Here is a 7500-nt window from a genome sequence, read left to right as displayed (position 1 = left end):
TAGAGACGATTGGCGAAATCTAACCGAGGCCCTTTGTGTCAATAGGTGTAAAAGGAGATGATGATGATGATGTGGAGGAGGAGGAGGATGAGATAGTAGCAAACATAATCGGATGAGTCGGAAGTCCTTATGGTTCTGTCAACACTGCTTTGAAACCATAGGAGAGGGACGCCACTCCTAGTATTGATCGTAGTCAATGGACCAGTCGTAGGATCAGTCATAGGGATAGCCATAGAATCAGTCATTGGGATAGTCATAGGATCAGTCATTGGGATAGCCATAGGATCGGTCACTGGGATAGCCATAGAATCAGTCATTGGGATAGCCATAGAATCAGTCATTATGATAGCCATAGAAATAGTCATTAGGATAGCCATAGAGTCAGTCATTGGGATAGTCATTGAGTCAGTCATTGGGATAGCCATAGAATCAGTCATTGGGATAGCCATAGAATCAGTCATTAGGATAGCCACAAAATCAGTCACTAGGATAGCCATAGAATCAGTCATTAGGATAGCCATAGGATCAGTCATTGGGATAGCCATAGAATCAGTCACTGGGATAGCCATGGAATCAGTCACTGGGATAGCCATAGAATCAGTCATTGGGATAGCAATAGAATCAGTCATTAGGATAGCTATAGAATCAGTCAATGGGATAGCCATAGAATCAGTCATTGGGATAGCAATAGAATCAGTCATTAGGATAGCTATAGAATCAGTCAATGGGATAGCCATAGAATCAGTCATTGGGATAGCAATAGAATCAGTCATTAGGATAGCCACAGAATCAGTCACTGGGATAGCCATAGAATCAATCATAGGGACAGCCACAAAATCAGTCACTGGGATAGGCATAGAATTAGTCATCAGAATAAATCAATGGATCAGTTATCACGATCAGCTATCGGGATCAGTTATAGAATCAGTCAGGATTGATCATAGGAGAGACAGTACAATTATGTGTATAAATATTAGGGATACTTAGAATTCCTCTCCATATACAGCTGTGTGTGGCTTCACAAAATTATGCTTTCTGGTGATATCAAAATTCTAAGTCTGATAGAAACCGATGTAAGAAATTAAGTTTTGAAATTGATCAATTTTGTATACAGTGAACCCTCGCTACTTCGCGGTTCGACCATCGCGGATTCACCACTTCGCGGATTTTTTCCATAACCCATATATATACAGTAATATATATATATATATATATATATATATATATATATATATATATATATATGTATGCATGTATTTATGTATATATGTAGGTATGTATATGTGTATACATATAAATATATATATATATATATATACACACACACACACACACACACATATATATATATATATATATATATATATATATATATATATATATATATATCTAAAGTAGGAAGATGTGATGTAGTTCTAAGGGAAAAGTATGGGAAATATGTCTGGGTAATAAGCAAAGCTCTACCTCCAGTTTGTTTCTACATTATGATCAGAGATAAATGTAAACAAAACATTGGTTGCCATTTTTTATCGTGCTTTTTAGCATGTTTAGGAAATGCATAATATAAAATCACCTTTAATATTTGTGCCTGTTTTAGTTTAGGGTACTGTAGTACATGCATTAAGTGTTCTGTACATTAAAGGGTAGTTTGTTAACAGTACTACGTACAAGGGAAGGTTTTAAAAGTCTGAATATACATGTTGAATAAATAGGTAAATATGGTGTCACTACTTCGCGGATTTTCACCTATCGCGGCCGCGACTGGAACCTATCTACCGCGATAAACGAGGGTTCACTGTATAAGATATGACATTGACTTCAAGCGCAGATGAAACCTTAATAGATTTCACGATTAATATCATGACCTTATATTTCCTGTGAGATAGACACACAGATCTTGGGGGAAGGACACATGACCACGGGTCATCAAAAGACAGTGCCTGATTTCCAACGGTCCTAGCCTAGGTGCTCCTATGTTGATACGTCAATATGGTGCTACAGAGCTCAATGAACTTTGCTTCTGCTGCTCACGGTTTGACCTTTAAGCTTCAAAATCCTGTGCGTGAACAACATTGGAAACTAGAGGGGGACTCAGTAGAGCGCAGACCTCCGCTACGGCAGCTTATTTCTCAACCTTTTGCTCGACCTTGACCTTTGACCTTAACATGTATTAATTGGCGTGGATTTTCATACACTAAAATATGAACCAAGTTTGAAGTCCCTGTGACAACGATGTCCAAACTTATGGCTGAATACTTGAATTGGACATTTTGCTTGACCTTGACCTTGGCTTTGACCTTTCAAAGTCCAATCATTTCCAGCTCTTTACATAACAGTTAATCCCTGCAAGTTTCATTACTCTACAATTAAAATTGTGGCCAGGAAACTATTCACAAACAAACACACAAGCAGGGGGTTAAACATAACCTCCTTCCAACTTCGTTGGCGGAGGTAATTACTGCTAGATGAAATAATCACCTTAATGGTCCAAAAGGCCTGGGAGTATATTTCTGACAGCACAAATGGTTTCATATCACGCAGATTCTTATCACTGGATGAATATTATTACACTTGTCTTTCATAAGAAGATAATAATTCAGACTCACAAATAGCTCTTGTGTTCTTTATGACTTCGATTTTAATTTCATTCTTTATAAAGTACCGATGTGGTAACGTCCCTGACTGGTGAACGCCAGACTGGGGTTCGAGTCCCGCTCAAACTCGTTAGTTCCTTTGGTCGCTGCAATCTCACCATGCTTGTCAGCTAAGGATGAGGGGTCTGGGGGAGCCTATAGGGCTATCTGCTTTCATATGTGTCCTCCACTATGAAATTGTTAACGATACTGAATAAACCGATGAAAAATGATATATATATTTAGTTCCACGACCATGATTCTTGTAACGCCTGCTTGTAACATTGTATAAATAAATCATATATATATATATATATATATATATATATATATATATATAAAATATATAAATGTTTTTTGTAGCTTTCTTATTCCTTTTATCTGGCCCTCCTTGGTCCTAGCTTGGGTGGAGAGGGGGGCTTTGGCGCTGATCATATGTATATATGATCAGTCTCTAGGGCATTGTCATGTTTGATAGGGCAATGTCACTGTCCCTTTCCTCTGCCATTCATGAGTGGCCTTTAAACCTTCAATTAAGACGATAATTCATCTATTTTCGATTAATTGCTTCCAATGTCTGAACTCCACTTGATATTAATTTGATTTAATTAAGAGGCGATTGGCGCTTTTATGAAATCATTAATTTTTCAATTAATTGGGATTTGGATTTAATTATTCACGCATATCGATTCATACACTTTAAACAATTCATCGTCACAATTATCCTGTTGCTTATTTGTAAATAAAATCATAGTTTATTTTTCCTTTTTTTCCAACGTATCAACAAATCGTTTTTATGGGTGTACTGAAAAGTATTTCAATTAAAAAAATATATAATTGATTATAAAAGTGAAGAAAAATATATCATAGATTATAAAGGTGAAAAAAATATATAATAGATTATACAGATGAAAAAATATATAATAGATTATAAAGGTGAAGAAAAATTACATAATAGATTATAAAGGTGAAGAAAAAATATATAATAGATTATAAAGATGAAGTAAAAATATATAATAAATTATAAAGGTGAAGAAAAAATATATAATAGATTATAAAGATGAAGTAAAAATATATAATAAATTATAAAGGTGAAGAAAAAATATAATAGATTATAAAGATGAAAAAAAAAATTTATACTAGATCATAAAGATGAAGAAAAAATATATCATAGATTATAAAAATGAAGAAAAAATATATCATAGATTATAAAGATGAAGAAAAAATATATAATAGATTATAAAGATGAAAAAAACATATATTAGATTATAAAGATGAAGAAAAAATATGTAATAGATTATAAAGATGAAGAAAACATATAATAGATTATAAAGATGAAGAAAAAATATATAATAGATTATAAAGATGAAGAAAACATATAATAGATTATAAAGATGAAGAAAAAATATATAATAGATTATAAAGATGAAGAAAACATATAATAGATTATAAAGATGAAGAAAAAATATGTAATAGATTACTAAGGTGACGAAAAAACTATACAATAGAATAGATTACAAAGGTGACAAAAAAACTATACAATAGAATAGATTACAAAGGTGACAAAAAAACTATACAATAGAATAGATTATAGAGATGAAGAAAAAATTTATAATAGATTATAAAGATGAAGAAAAAATGTATAAGAGATTATAAAAGTGAGGATAAAGGAAATATAATTATTTACATTTTCTTTTTTTTATCCAAGAGAATGTCACTTTCCATGAGCCATTTTTGCGTCTGGAAATTTGCTTCAAAGAATTTCCTGAAGCATGAAAAAAAAATTCAGTCAGCTGAAGATTAAAGAGAAATATATTCTCGAAAAAAAAATCTGTTTGCAAGATTCTAAAAGTGACTGGAAGTTTAACAGACCATAAAGAAACTGTAATTGGAATGAATATTTATTTTTTCATTCTCATTATAGGTCAAGGCTATGTGGTAACGTCCCTAATTGGTGATCGCCAGACTGGGGTTCGAGCCCCTTTCAAACTCGTTAGTTCCTTTGGTCGCTGTAACCTTACGATCATTGTGAGATAAGGATGGGGGGGGGTTTGGGGGAGCCTATAAGTCTATCTGCTGAATCATCAGCAGTCATTGCCTGGCCCTCCTTGGTCATAGCTTGGGTGGAGAGGGGGCTTGGGCGCTGATCATATGTAAATATGGTCAGTCTCTAGGGCATTGTCCTGCTTGATAGGGCAACGTCACTTTCCTTTGCCTCTACCATTCATGAGTGGCCTTTAAACCTTAATAGAAAGATTGAAGTTCAAGCCTTATTCTTAACATTTTTCTAATTGCTAGATAAGTATGTGTGTATGTGTATGCGCATGTGTGTGTGTGTGTGTATAATAACGAGAAATGGAGGGGATATTAAACACGTCCTTGGAGGCTTAACAAACCTCTAGAACAAATTCTTTACAATCCTCTAAAAGGCTTCACCTCATACGGTCTGAGGTTTCAAGGACAAAATATTTCCCTTCGAAATAATTCTCCTCATTAATGCCTTTAAATCAAGAGACTTCCTCGTCTATTCACTCAAGTATTGAAGTGCCGTTCTAGAGGCTAAAAAAACGAGAGATTTTCTCTCCTTAATTAACAGGATATTTTTTTTATTCGTGACTTGAAGAAATGTCTTTAGAAAATACATTATATTGTATATATAATGTGGAGATGGAAGGAGACATAAATAGGTAAGAGTTTTCTGTCCTAGTTATATTAGATTACGCACGCGCGAGCGCGTTTTCATTACCCTAGTCACGTCGTTATGTACTCTCTAGAGTGTCTAGACTCTAGAGGGAAAGCGGATAAGTAAGGCTATTTTTTCTTAGTATTAGGTGGAAACTATGATTAATATTTCAGCTACGTCTTCTTAATGGAGAGAGAGAGAGAGAGAGAGAGAGAGAGAGAGAGAGAGAGAGAGAGAGAGAGAGAGAGAGAGAGAGAGAATAAGAAAAATGTGGGTTTCTAATTAAAGTTATGATCCTTTTCTGTTTAAATTCCTCGTTGGCAAACTAAATCTTAATCGTATAAATCTATTTATCTATCTATCTATCTATATATATATATATATGCATATACATATATATATATATATATATATATATATATATATATACATATATATATATATATTTAATATATATTTAGTATCTATTTCCCGATACTTCTGCCCCGCCAAAGGTTCGAATCCTTGTCCAGACTGACGTACTTATAAAAAGAATTGCCCCTTGCGTCTTAGATCCCGAAGCAGAATGAAACAGATATTTTATATATATATATATATATATATATATATATATATATATATATATATATATATACATATACATATATATATATATATACATATACATATATATATATATATATATATATATATATATATATATATATGTGTGTGTGTGTGTGTGTGTGTGTGTGATTACAGTCAGACTATTGAAAGAACAATATAGTGTTTTTATCGTTGAAAATTAAAAATTGAATTTTTATCACCAATTTCCTTGATTGGTAAAGGTTATAGTAAACGCATTTTTTAAGAAAAATAAACCACTATAAAAAGATGAACCGCTTGTTACTATGTGATCAATAAAGTATTTTCTTTTCTAATTTTATTGTTTGTCAAGAGTAAAAAAAAAATCGTGTTCGTTTGCTTTCAAAAAAAAAAAAAAGGATATCATAAATGTCCTCCAGATATGAAAGTGTTAACGATACTGAACAAACCCATGAAAAATGATAAAACATATATTCGGTTCAACGTCCATGATTCTTGTAACGCCTTCTTGTAACATTGTATAAATAAATTATATAAAAAAAACAAATATATACATGTTTTTTGTAGCTTTCTTATTCCTTTTATCACATTGTATAAACAAATTATATAAAAAACAAATATATAAATCTTTTTTGTAGCTTTCTTATTCCCTTTATCTTTATCTGCCAGACTTCTATATCTAACCTTATGTTTTTCATTACTTCTCCCTATCTCCCCTTTTCTTCCCTCCATTTCCCTTATTCCCTGTTCACTTTGTTTTGTTTCCCCCCTTTTATCGTATATCCGCTCCATTCATTCACCACTTCCCTTCAAGAGAGGTCGACGATCTTGTGGGGTAAGTGACCATCCACTAAATACGGTGGAAATGTGATTTTCGTTTTCAGCTTCTATTTCTTTTCTTAGTTTGATACTCGTTTCAATCTCCTACCCGCGCTCTTCAAATTTAATTTAAGTATTTAAGTAAGTTTGGATATCTTAAGGTTTAAGTATTCGTTTAAGTGAGTTTAGAAATCTTGTGTGAGTAGGATATTTCATACATTATTATTATTACTAGTTAAAGCAGCCTATCTCACCAGGGTATAACTACTCCCTCTCCCCTCTACCCGAGGGACGTGGAGAGAGCTGAGCATGACCGGGAGGAAATATATATATATATATATATATATATATATATATATATATATATATATATATACACACACACACACACACACACATATATATATATGTGTGTGTATATATGTGTATACACACACACACACATATATATATATATATATATATATATACTGTATATATATATAAACATATATGTGTGTGTGTATAGCCAGGCACTTGTTTTTCATTATATAGGGGTGATTACTCTCTCAATAATTTTCTAGTTATTTATTTTCCATTAAAAATATGTTATGTTCTTAACCATCTAAAATATGAAAAATGAGAACAAACGATAAAAAAGAAAATAATGAAGAAAGAGAAATAATCAGAAAAAATAAAATTATTTCTAAATAATACAGGATTAATCCACCAGAACACTGTACTAAGGCAAATACGTAAAGAAAAATCACATACCTCTCCATTATATCTACGAATTCTTAC

At 32.4% G+C, this 7500-nt stretch overlaps 1 protein-coding gene and 1 long non-coding RNA gene across 2 annotated transcripts in view; one reads left to right on the top strand and one right to left on the bottom strand.

Annotated features, from left to right (window-relative positions):
- LOC137617335 (uncharacterized) overlaps positions 1 to 7500 on the bottom strand; it is a 388681-nt gene that overhangs the window by 139266 nt on the left and 241915 nt on the right. Inside the window, exon 4 of the long non-coding RNA XR_011039621.1 lies at positions 7474 to 7500. This exon is cut by the window's right edge and continues 143 nt beyond it. This is a non-coding gene — a long non-coding RNA (uncharacterized lncRNA). The remainder of the gene's footprint in view (positions 1 to 7473) is intronic.
- Positions 1 to 7500, top strand: part of LOC137617334 (serine/threonine-protein kinase 32B) — a 212551-nt gene that overhangs the window by 121010 nt on the left and 84041 nt on the right.

Source organism: Palaemon carinicauda, chromosome 23 (assembly GCF_036898095.1).
Source record: "Palaemon carinicauda isolate YSFRI2023 chromosome 23, ASM3689809v2, whole genome shotgun sequence".
Taxonomy (NCBI): Eukaryota; Metazoa; Arthropoda; class Malacostraca; order Decapoda; family Palaemonidae; genus Palaemon; species Palaemon carinicauda.
Note: the sequence above shows the minus strand (reverse complement) of the source record. Positions and strands in the feature narration are given on the sequence as shown.